At 37.1% G+C, this 11735-nt stretch overlaps 1 pseudogene; it reads left to right on the top strand.

Moving 5' to 3' along the window:
* Positions 1 to 2659: 2659 nt before the first annotated feature.
* LOC117477331 overlaps positions 2660 to 11735 on the top strand; it is a 58230-nt pseudogene continuing 49154 nt past the window's right edge.

Here is an 11735-nt window from a genome sequence, read left to right as displayed (position 1 = left end):
ATTTTATATATTGTTACTGAATGCGCTTGTCTTTGATATTATAATGATTACACCAGAAAGTCACTCTTTGTGAGATTTATTTTTTCACATTTTTCCCAGCCACAAGATGATTTCATTCATTGGAGGCCTCAAAGCTGGGTGAAGGTATTGATGCACGGATCAATGCAATCCTTTACAACAGCATTCCACTATGGTTGGGGATGTCTGTAAAAAAAGGAGAAATAATCTTAAACAAAACAAGTGTCGCAATATAGGGAAACAAACTGTGACAAAAACATATCAATTAGATCAGAATCAGAATACATTTACATTATTACAGCAGAAAAGAGCCAAAGACAGCCTAATGTTATTTAAAGTATGCATACAAAAAGTATTAAAGATTAAAAACAAGAAATTATAATAAAAACAGTTACACATTTTACAAAATACACATCCTGTAACAGTTTGGAGGATTTAGTAGCCAGGTATATTACACAGTTTTAGCGGCATATATATATATATATACACATGGTTGGTATTTAACAACAAGGGGTGTTGTACTGTGTGATATTGGTATTTATGGAAACATTTTACACCTTTCCTTCAAGTATTATACGTTTTAGTTACTTGTTGGGTACTTAACATGAATAATCACAGTTACTATCCTTTTACTCCATCACATTTCAAAGAGAAATAGGCTATTGTTATTTTAACTCCACCACAGTAATCCATCATCAGCTTTACTTTTTAGATAAAGATTTAAATCACAATTGATCATAACTCAAAATACATATATTTGTATATATTACCAAGTGGTTTCATGTAGGCTACAACCCACACAAGTTTCATGCTAAATTAAGCTCTGTTGCTTGGATATCACTAGATCCTGTTACATCAGCGTAATATAAAAGTACATAACGACTGATGTGTAAATTACCATAATTACTAGCTAGCCGCTAGCTGCTAACTGCCGCCTCGTCGTTAATATCAAATCCATCATAACAACCCATTACCATGCTGTCATGAACGCGCAGTGCTGTTACGTGTACGCAAATTGACGTGCTTGATGTGAACGAGCATTTTGGGGGGCATGTTTAAAGTTGCGCATGCGCTATGAGCGCACATACGGGTACTTCTCAGGCATGCCGGGTAATCTGTGACGTTTCGCTCTCTCAAAAGTTGGGCCATTTTGTCATCATGCGCGATTGAGCAACTCTCATAGGAATGAATGAGGCCCCGCCTCCCACGCTGTATCCAGTTCTTATTATACATCCATGCAACACACACGAACGCGCACATGACCAATGAGGGCACGAGATAAGTTTGTGCCCCGATGGAAGGCTGACAGGTAGGTAGGCCATCCAGTTACTTTAGCCGGGCCGGCTAAAATGATTGGTCGTGCTTTTTACAGTATTACAGCTTCCACAGATGACATTTTTTTATGGATTTTTTGTCAAAGCACTTAAGATATTCATTGCTATCGGGATGTTAAGAGCATTCCATGGAATATAACAAAAAGGGTATCTCGAGCCGGTTTCTCAAACTTACCTACCCTACCTTTAAGTCCCAGGCTCCTTCAACAATTCAACATAAACATGTAGCGCCTAAATAACGCAGGAAAAAGGTTCAATGTCCAGGCAAGAGTATCCTTGTGTCGGTTTATTTTGTAGTTTTCCAATAAATGTGTAAAATACATACATAATCACCAGGTTCCCCCTAAACCCGGTGCCCAAAACCACTTCAACCGCTAGGCAAGATTTTAGCTGGAACACATCTGCTTACATTTTAATAATATTAGAATATGGACATAACATCATATAGCTAATAAAACATCAATGCAACTTATTTATTTCATTGTTGTTGTTCATTTATAGTGGTGATCGTGCAGACACTGTCTCAGAGCCTCTGCTCCTCTGTGAAGCCGTTAGCTCAGATTAAACAAAGTAAAAGTTAAACAAATGTATTTCATTTTTCTCCCCACCAGCAGTTCTTAACAATGGTGTAAAGTAAGTAACTGAGTACATGTACTTAAGTGCATTTTTTATACTTGCACTTTACTTGAGCAATTGTTTTGCTACTGTGTGCTCCACTACAGTTCAGAGGTAAATTATGTACTTTTACTCCACTACAATTATTTAATTACTAACTGTTATTGGTATTAATTTAGTTACTTCACAGATCTGGAATAATGATGTGAAATATAATCAAGTGTTAAATCAGACTTTAGTTCCACCTGGAGTAAATTCACAAGCTACCCTGCAGTATACAAAGTCATTCAAACTAGCTGCACCTTTACCAGCTTTGAGAACACGTTCATGATCAATCATTATAATCAAAACATAAATAATAAAAAGAAAATGTATGATCACAAACAAATACATGTTTCCCAACTTTTAAAATCCGTCATACCAGTCCCATATTTATATATATTATTATTATTATTATTATTATTATTATTATTATTATTATTATTATTATTATTATTATTATTATTATTATTATTATTATTATTATTATTATTATTATTATTATTGTAATTATTATTTATTGTAATACCGTTAGTGTTTCTATTTTTTCACCACAGGGGGGGGGGCAGTGAAATGATTTTTAAATAACACCTAAACTCCCATGATGCATTGCGGTGGTCCGTTTCTATGTTCCGGTCCTCAGAAGCTAGACGTTGCCAACAGACGTTGACGCAGATATTATACCGAATGTAATGTGTTTTAGAGACTTTGTTCGTAGCTTTTTATACCAAGTTGCTGATCGGTAAACATAAGTAAAGGCATTAAACGGAGATTAGTGTGTTTAACGGCAGTGTTTTATCAAGGAGAAGAAAGACTGAAGAACCAGGACGAAGAGGAGAGAGAGAGGTAACATCTTTCAGTGTGTGTGTGTGTGTGTGTGTGTGTGTGTGTGTGTGTGTGTGTGTGTGTGTGTGTGTGTGTGTGTGTGTGTGTGTGTGTGTGTGTGTGTGTGTGTGTGTGTGTGTGTGTGTGTGTGTGTGTGTGTGTGTGTGTGTGTGTGTGTGTGTGTGTGTGTGTGTGTGTGTGTGTGTGTGTGTGTGTGTGTGTGTGTGTGTCTGTGTTTGTTTGTTTATTTGTGTGAGAGAAGGTGCAGCTAGTGCTTTGTATACAGCAGGGTAGCTTGTGAATTTACTCCAGGTGTAACTAAAGTCTGATTTAAGAGTTGATTATATTTCACATCATTCTTCCAAATCTTTAAAGTAACTAGATTAATACCAAAAACATTTAGTAATTAAATAATTGTAGTGGAGTAAAAGTACAGAGTAGCATTACATGGAAATACTCAAGTAAAATACAAGTACCTCTAAATAGTACTTAAGTACAGTACTTGAGTAAATGTACTTAGTTACTTCTCGCCTCTGCTATTAACCTAAGACGTATAGCTGTAGATTTGTTTTGTTGTGTCTGTCGGTTGTATTGAGTTGTCTTGTTTTGTGTCAGCTGTAGTTGTGTTGATTATTTCAGAGACACAGCCGGAGAAGGAGCACTGAGAGCAGCATGGAGGAGAACAAAAAGACCCCTGGAGCTCAGGTCAGTGTGCACTTCATCACAATATATTCTTAACACTGTTATCCCCAAATGAAAGATCACAACCTGTTTAGAAAATACAATATTAATGCACAATATGTTTAGATAAAGGTTAGAACGTTGCTGTGTTTACTGTGGTTAGAACGTTGTTGTATAGCAGAGGTTGGGAGTAAGTCATACATGTGCAAACTGTCTCAAGTCTTAACCTACAAGTCTCAAGCAAGTCCAAAGTTACTGTGGTGAGAGTCAAGCAAGTCAATTCATACCAAATTCTGATGAATAACCCCAGTTTCCGCATTTAAATCAGTTAAAATACAGTGTTTATGAAAAGTTGAGTTTTATTTTCACATTAACAACATTGGAGAACGGGGCAATAATCAGATCTTGTACTTTAGTAAAAGTAGAAGTACTCAGGTCTTGTACTTTAGTAAAAGTAGAAGTACTCAGGTCTTATACTTGAGTAAAAGTAGAACTGTTTTAACTTTAGATTTGTTGGAATTACAGTCTTTTAAGGACACAATAGAAACATATGAAACATCTATAGTCACTGAAAATCACTGAAAATGAACTATTACCCATTTTTTAGGAACCCCAAATACAGCCCTACATTATTATTTCTCTGGCGTGGAAACGGGTAAAAACTTTTCGATTGAAAAGTTGATGTCTTAGAGTTAAACTGTATAGGTCTTTTAGTGTTTTGACTATAGGAAGATTGCTTAACATTTAGGTTAAAATAGGACACAAATATAATTCTTCTATAGTTAAAATATATAAAATAAACTATTTCCATTCCATTTTTCAAGGGACTCCTGTTATGTAAAGTCTTATGCCTAGTCACATGGTAAGCTATACCAGGTCTGTTATTGAGTTAAGTTTACAGATTTAGAGAGGCCCATCATGGGCTCTTTGCTAATTATCAATGGATGTATTCATTTTAAAGTGAGCTGACCCGAGTTTAGAGGAAGTGCAAAGAGGCGCTGATTAGATAATACAGTTAAGTCTTTGTTAGTTAATTACTCCTAAAGACGTCATGAGATGATGACCTTCTGATATCTAAAAACATATACAAGTATGGCATTCAGAGAGTTAATGTAAGGAAAATGTGTGTGTGTTAGCTATATACAGTATGCTGTGTGGAAACTTCTACTGTTGGAGCATTTACTGTATGACTGCTTGAGAGCAAATGTCATGTTTCCTCGTTATTTAGTGGGAATGCTGATACAGCATGTTCCCTCAACATGTTTAACGCACACACATTGTCAGTTCTCCTAAACTTGTTCCAACCTTATACAGTCATATATGTTGCATCCTCTGAGTTCTACATGATCCCAGATTTCATGACCTTATTTAGCAGCTACCACACATGCCAATGTATACAACTGCTGCTGGTGAAGAGTTTCAGCTGATTGCCTATAGATGGGCCTCCTTCCAGCAAACCAAATGAACAACACACCGTCCACTATACTGTTGCTTAATACCATGTGACATTAATGAATATACCAGAAATACGCTGTAATAAACATTCTGCTATAACAAAGTCAATGGAGAAATTCTTCACACTTGAACAATCTTCATGCGACTTCAACTGCTAACTGTTCATTCATACTTTCACTCAGAAACCTCATTCCAACTTTAAAATGTTACACATTTTTCTGACATTATTCGTGTAACACAGCTTTTGAATCTGATTCTTACTTTTTGAGATATTAAACATTGTTCAGACCTTGGTAAAGAGGCTTTCTTCAGATTTTCACATTAACTAGAGTGCGTGATGTCACAGCTAGAGTGTAGCAAATCTTGAAATTTGCCTTCGTATTTTTTTTTTAAACTGCCATAATACTAACGGCTCGACAGTGGCGTCAGAGTTCCACTCCCGCCTGCTCCAGCCTGCTCCAAATAAGGGCAAAGAGGCGGAGCCGAGACGGGACCTGCTGCCACCGGGCTGGAAGTTCCAGAGCTAGCTGAAGCTACCAAGCTAAGCTAACATGCTCCCCATCTGCACACTGCCGTCGCATTTTACGTTTCTAAGGTAAGCGGACATGAAACTATTCAGCAAAACTATAAATAATAATCTAAGTTATTGAGTTTTTAGCATAATACTTCAGAATCTTAAAATCCCTTAACGTTTGTATGCAATCGTGCTAAATTCAACACTGGAATCAAGCAAATATTAATATGTTTGCATGACATTAGTTATTTATATTTTGCCATCACTTAATTATACGTTTAATGCATTTAAGTCAAGCTAAGGTACATGTGATGGTAGCTAGTTTGTGCTCTTACCTGTGAGGCCTCCTCCAAAACAGCATTATAACCAGACTGTATCATTAAAACTATAAGTACCAGTTCTAGATCCTTGACTTTAGACAAACAATTCAAAAGACAAAATGTATTTAAAGACCAATCTTTATTTGAAGGTGCCTCTTAACCTGAGATATTAGTTATACAGTAATAGTATTGACAATCTAAAAAAACTGAGCAACTCAACAGTCAACTTTATATTTCTTATTGTCTAAAGCATTTATTATTCATATAGCATATTCAGTGTGGATGGATTGAGACAGCGTGGTGTCCAGAGAGCTGCAGAGACTTCAGGGAGAAACCTCTGTGTGATGGACGTCCTGTCTGTTGGTTTGGCCGGAGAGGACTGAGGGTCTTTCCTCTGTGAGGAGGACCAGGCCTGATGGAGGAGCCCATGCATAGCTGATACCACCTGATCAGGCCTAGTCTGTCACTTTATTGGACTAAATGTGTTTACTTATACATTTAATAGGTTTACACCTTCTGTCCATATGTGCTTTTTATTTAAAACATGTTTGATTAACTTTTGGTTCACATTTCAATAAATTGAATTTGTATTTGCACTCCTTTTGTCCATTATTCTTACTGAAAATGTTAGATTACACATTTACATCCGACTGAAGATTGGCCCCATTTATTTGTGACGTTGCAAACTCTGCGGTACAAGGCACAGGTTGTGAAGCTCATAAAGTGAGGCAAATAGAAATAATCAGCTGATGGAGTGTAGATGTGGAAATAGGTGCATCCGATCAGCTGACTGTGTTTTCACAATAAAAGTAGTTTCTTAGTGAATGTCCTGTACTGCTCTTAACATCTCATAACATCAGCTTTTAATTTTCCTATTGGATGTTTTTCTTGACCCTCAGAGAAAGAGGAGATGCTGAGTTGTGTCTTTCAGGCATGTCCTTTCCTAACAAAAATTACAGGAAACATAAAACATATTATTGCAGAACAAGTGTGTTATTTATGAAAGAGGTGTGTTTGTGTTTTTAGGGGCTGTAGATATAATTATTTTGTAATTGTAATGTTTTTTTTTATTTCAACAGTGAGCTCCAAAGACAATCAGATTATGAATGAACAGTATGAAATTCATCAACATTGAAATGTATTTTATTATCAAAATAATATTTAACTGTTATCAAAACTTAGTGCAACTGTAGAAGCTTGCTCTGTTGTCTCACTGAAAGAATAACTTTTACCACGTTTTTACAGACAATATTGAGAGATAAATAGCAGTTGTCACTATGCGTTAAATATCTTTGCCTTCAATACATTAAATTAGAAAGCTGACAAAGTCATATTGCTTGTTAACATCTAAATGTAACCTTTTGCATGGAAAAACCCCTCAACTTCACTGATGTGTAGGTGATCTAGTATTTAGTATTGTTTAATGGAATGTATATCAGTGTATTAAAGTCAATACTTAATTTATTTAAACCAATATCTTTCTTGATTCTTTGTACAGTATAAAAAAGAGTATTTGTACCTGTGCTGAAGTTCACTGCTGTGAGGAGTCCAGTTCTGTCTCTCACTCTCTGGTCCAGCCTGTCTGCATCACCTGGAAACTTTAAACAAACAGATATATATGTAAAGAACCATGTGTACAAACAATATAACTTATTCTCTTCTGTTGAACATGTTGGATTGTGTATTTTCCGAGTCAGGGTCCTTTTTATTTTACTGTAACTTTGGAAGTTGTGTTACCAATGCTTACTGTTTATTTGATACCAATTTGGTAATGCAATTAATAAAAACAACAAGATTTGGGTTTGTTCTTCAGATATGACTGACGTTAACGTGTAAGCTCAATAATGAACTCCAGCTTAACCATCCATATTGTAATATCTAAGTAATCATCTTGAAATATGACATTAATAATTGTAATATACACACATCTTATTGTGAGGTTGATTTCACATACACTACTTCGACGTTAGCTTGTCTACATACTTGAGCATATCCAATTTAAATTAACCTTAGCGATGCATAGGTACAGTTCCTACCTACATAATAAAATATCTCTCTAAGTTACAAGGATGACCTTATTTTATCAACCTCAAACAGAAGCCGTTTGTTCTACAGTATTATCCACTTAACGCTTAACACTTGTCTATTTTGTTTGAACCTTTATATATACAGTCTATGGTTTTAACTTGCAGGCTACGATTAGCATCGTTAGCACAGATGTAGCTACCACTCGCTTACACGCTAACCCAAGCCTTAACATTCATTACGTAGCTGATTGAAATCATAAACACATAAATAAAGTACTCGAATTTCACTTACCGCAAAACGACATTCCTGCACCGTCTGTTTTAACCGCAGAGCGAGTCACAATAGTCCGATATAAGCATGAAGAACAAACAAACACGGCCGGGGTCAAGTTGTGTTCCCTGGATGAACTGAGCAGGCAGAGTCCCTGTAGCTTCACGGAGCAGCTAGCAGAGAGACAAGAAGCTTACAGCAGCAGTCACTTGACAGAACTGTCACTCAATGTGACCACGCCCTAATTTATGCAAAAACTTTAAGACCTAATATAAATAAAAGGGTCATGTTAGAAAACAATTCACTCACAGATTCATAATCATGAAGGTGGAATCTAACTATATCTACAGATGGAGCATCTTATTTCAGACTCCAGCTTACTGCTTCCTGCCTACTACCTGCCAGTTACCTGCCTAAGACCAGTATCTGGGAATGTTAAGCCCTCCCACTATTTTCCAAGAGGGCGTTGCCAGATTTTCAATTTCAGGATTTAACCAGGAGATGGCGCTTCCTTCACAGAAACAGTTTTGTTTAGAAGAGCATTTGAACACATTAATATTTTAGATCAAATAAAGTATATCTAATCTTGTAATTCAATAATATATAGTCTTTATATATTAAATAACTTTACACTTGGTAAAAAAATCCTGAGTGAGGCTTTCATAAATTGCATTTAGCTGACGCTTTTATCCAAAGCGACTTACTATTTAATAAATGATAAATTATTATTCATAACAAATATGAGTGATGTGTGATTATTATTCATGCTATATACTGATATAGGGCTAAGTAAGCAATCAATCCTGCAAATTAACCCTTAGTTGTTCAATATAATTATTCAGACAATGTGAGTAGAAATACAGAAATTCTGCTCCCACCTTAGGCCAACGTTGCAATATTACAACATTTCCCTAAAAACGTACCAAAACGTAAACATTTTTAAAACTCTTTCATTTCTGCTCCAGAGGCCAGGGGTTAAATTGGGATTTGATATGTGGGGGGGGCTCTGTTAGAAGGTGCGACGGGGGGGGGGGGGGGGGGGGGAGAGAGTTAGACGCTCGTGAATTGTCAACGGGGGGGAAGGAACACACGTTCACTAAGCCGAAAAAACTATATCCGGTCACAGTGATCTGCTATTTTCAAGTAAATTCAACACATATCGACCCTTAATATAGCATATATTAAGAACGAGAAAGTGTTAACATCGTTTTTTGTAAACATATGACAAATGTGCGAGGGTGATGACATCAGAGCATCGTCCTATGGGCTTAGCCCCGGACAGGTACAACAGGTATTCACTCAGAGGGGGGTAGGTACTAAATGCCATCCATTTACATGTAGGCAAACAGTCAAAAATCAACATACAGTAGGGGGGGTGGGGGATGGTGAACGGTATGTGGGTATGTGGGACACTGAAAAGTCTATGTTAAAAAGCCTCAGTCACCTTAATTCATGTAATTCTTCTGTTTATTCACGTGGTGGGGGCCGAGGGAACCGGGCAGTTTTTCGCCGGTCAACGTGTGTGAAAGTTGAAATCTTCCTTATTGAGCTTTAAAACAAATGAATAACGACTATATATAATAATAAAATAAACACTGGCTGTTGTTATGCCTGCTGTAACGTTAAATTACTCCGTTCTCCGCTTAAGTAATTATGCCGTTACAAGCTTCATAGTTGTATTTATCATCAAAAATCGTACATCCAAACGGAATAAATATAATTAATTATTATTAATACGTTAAGTCTTGTTCATTGTTTTTCACTTTTATGAAATGTTTGATATTTCCGGCACAGACCCTTTCATACCGGCAATGCGCGATAGAAACAACAGGAACTATAGCATAGATAGCATAGATATGCGAACACAAACCTACAGACTGCTGGAGAAGAGATATCACAGGGGGGGGGGGGTTGGGACACACACATTCCGATGGCCAATTAGTTTTAAACAAAGAGTATATTCAACATAGGGGGGTGGGGGCTGGTGAACGGTATGGTCAATGTTTGTAAACACTGTGACATTTTGACTTTATTTGATCATTTCAGTTCAAAACTAACGTTCATATTTCTCTTTTTGAGAAGAGAAATATGAATATGTTAGTGGCTGACCCAGCCCCATGGTCTGTCACAGTAGTGCGGGAAAGAGAAGTGCACTGTTTTGCCTGGCTGGACCTGTAATTTACAGGAAAGGAGTGCACGCTACTAAAGAGACACGCTACCATGGAAACCAAACAATGGTGTTGCTGTATTAAAGTCCGAGTGGAAACAGTCATATTTGGAGCGTTATGTTAGAATGAAACAGCCAGGTCGTGACTCACAAAAAAAAAGTGTTACTTCACTAACTGTAAGCTTGTCACTCAGAGTAACCTACAGTTAACTTAACTGTTGGAAAAGAAAGATCAGGGGGGGGAGAGAGCTGTGACTGATGGACCATTAGGTGTGTAAACACACAGCTGAGAGCTGCCGTTTCATACTGACTGTTTAAAAAACGGTAACAACGGACTATTTTTCTTAGCGGATGCATGTCAATTTAAATCAATACATACAACTTTTTTAAATCAATAAAAACATTTTCTAAATCCATAAAAGCATTTCAATTAATATTGGGAGTCATGTCGTTACTTTGTTGAGAATGTGGCCATGTAATAAGCGGGATAATTTGCAGCGACTTGGTCATTATGGGGAAAAATAACACCCAGGGATCAAGATCCCTGCGCTACGCGTCGGGATCTTGATCTGCCTGACAAGGCTCCATTAAAATATAAATATTTTTAGTGAATTACTGAGTTTAGGCACGTTAATAACATTTTAATGAAGTTGAATACAGTATATTCATATTTGTCAGTGATTTCATGTCAATTCGGCAAACATAAACATAAATGATCGTGGTGAAGATGATGATTAAATTAGGATTAAAAATCGAGAGCCGGCTGCATTTCCTCTCGTTCGTTTTTTTCGACTAAACAACATTATTTTGTTAAATAACAACATGGTGATGTTTTGTAAATGATTACATGTCTTATTTAGCACAGACTATGATCCCATCCGTGACATATGGATCTTAACAAAGATCCGCTATACATTAGTACCAGACATACTGTCCATCCAGTTTACTGTATCGAAGTTGATTTCACATGAGCTCCAGTGTGGAACCCCACTGCACCCCCTGGTGGATCAATGATCCATTGCAGCTGGCTTCACAATAATTACATTTATTTATCACGGGGGCGGTATCAAGTCAGACTGGGAGCCGGCTCTTCATCACGAACCGATCACGGGCCGATCATGGACCAATCACGGACCAATCACGACCCTCGCATTTCAAACTGTCTGAAATAAGATGCTCCATCTGTATGTTAATATTTATTGGAGCCAGGGCTAGAAACATGGTTTTTTTTTGCTGTAAAATTGGGCATTTTAACATGGGGTCTATGGAAATTGCTCCTTTCTGCATTCATCGCCTATCGGCCAATATATGAACTGCAGTTTGTGGCACTTCCGTATTGGCGTCCCGGCTCTTCCCCAGAGTTTGCCGCTTGGTGTAAACCCAGAGATCAAAGGTTACCATGGTGACGACTTATGACGATTTACCAACTGCAGAACTGAGTCCCATTAAGAATGCATTGAGGAGTATAT

The sequence above is a fragment of the Trematomus bernacchii genome, unplaced genomic scaffold (genome assembly GCF_902827165.1).
Source record: "Trematomus bernacchii unplaced genomic scaffold, fTreBer1.1, whole genome shotgun sequence".
NCBI classification, from domain to species: domain Eukaryota; kingdom Metazoa; phylum Chordata; class Actinopteri; order Perciformes; family Nototheniidae; genus Trematomus; species Trematomus bernacchii.
The sequence above is the reverse complement of the archived record's forward strand: the minus strand, read 5'-3'. Positions and strand labels throughout refer to the sequence as shown.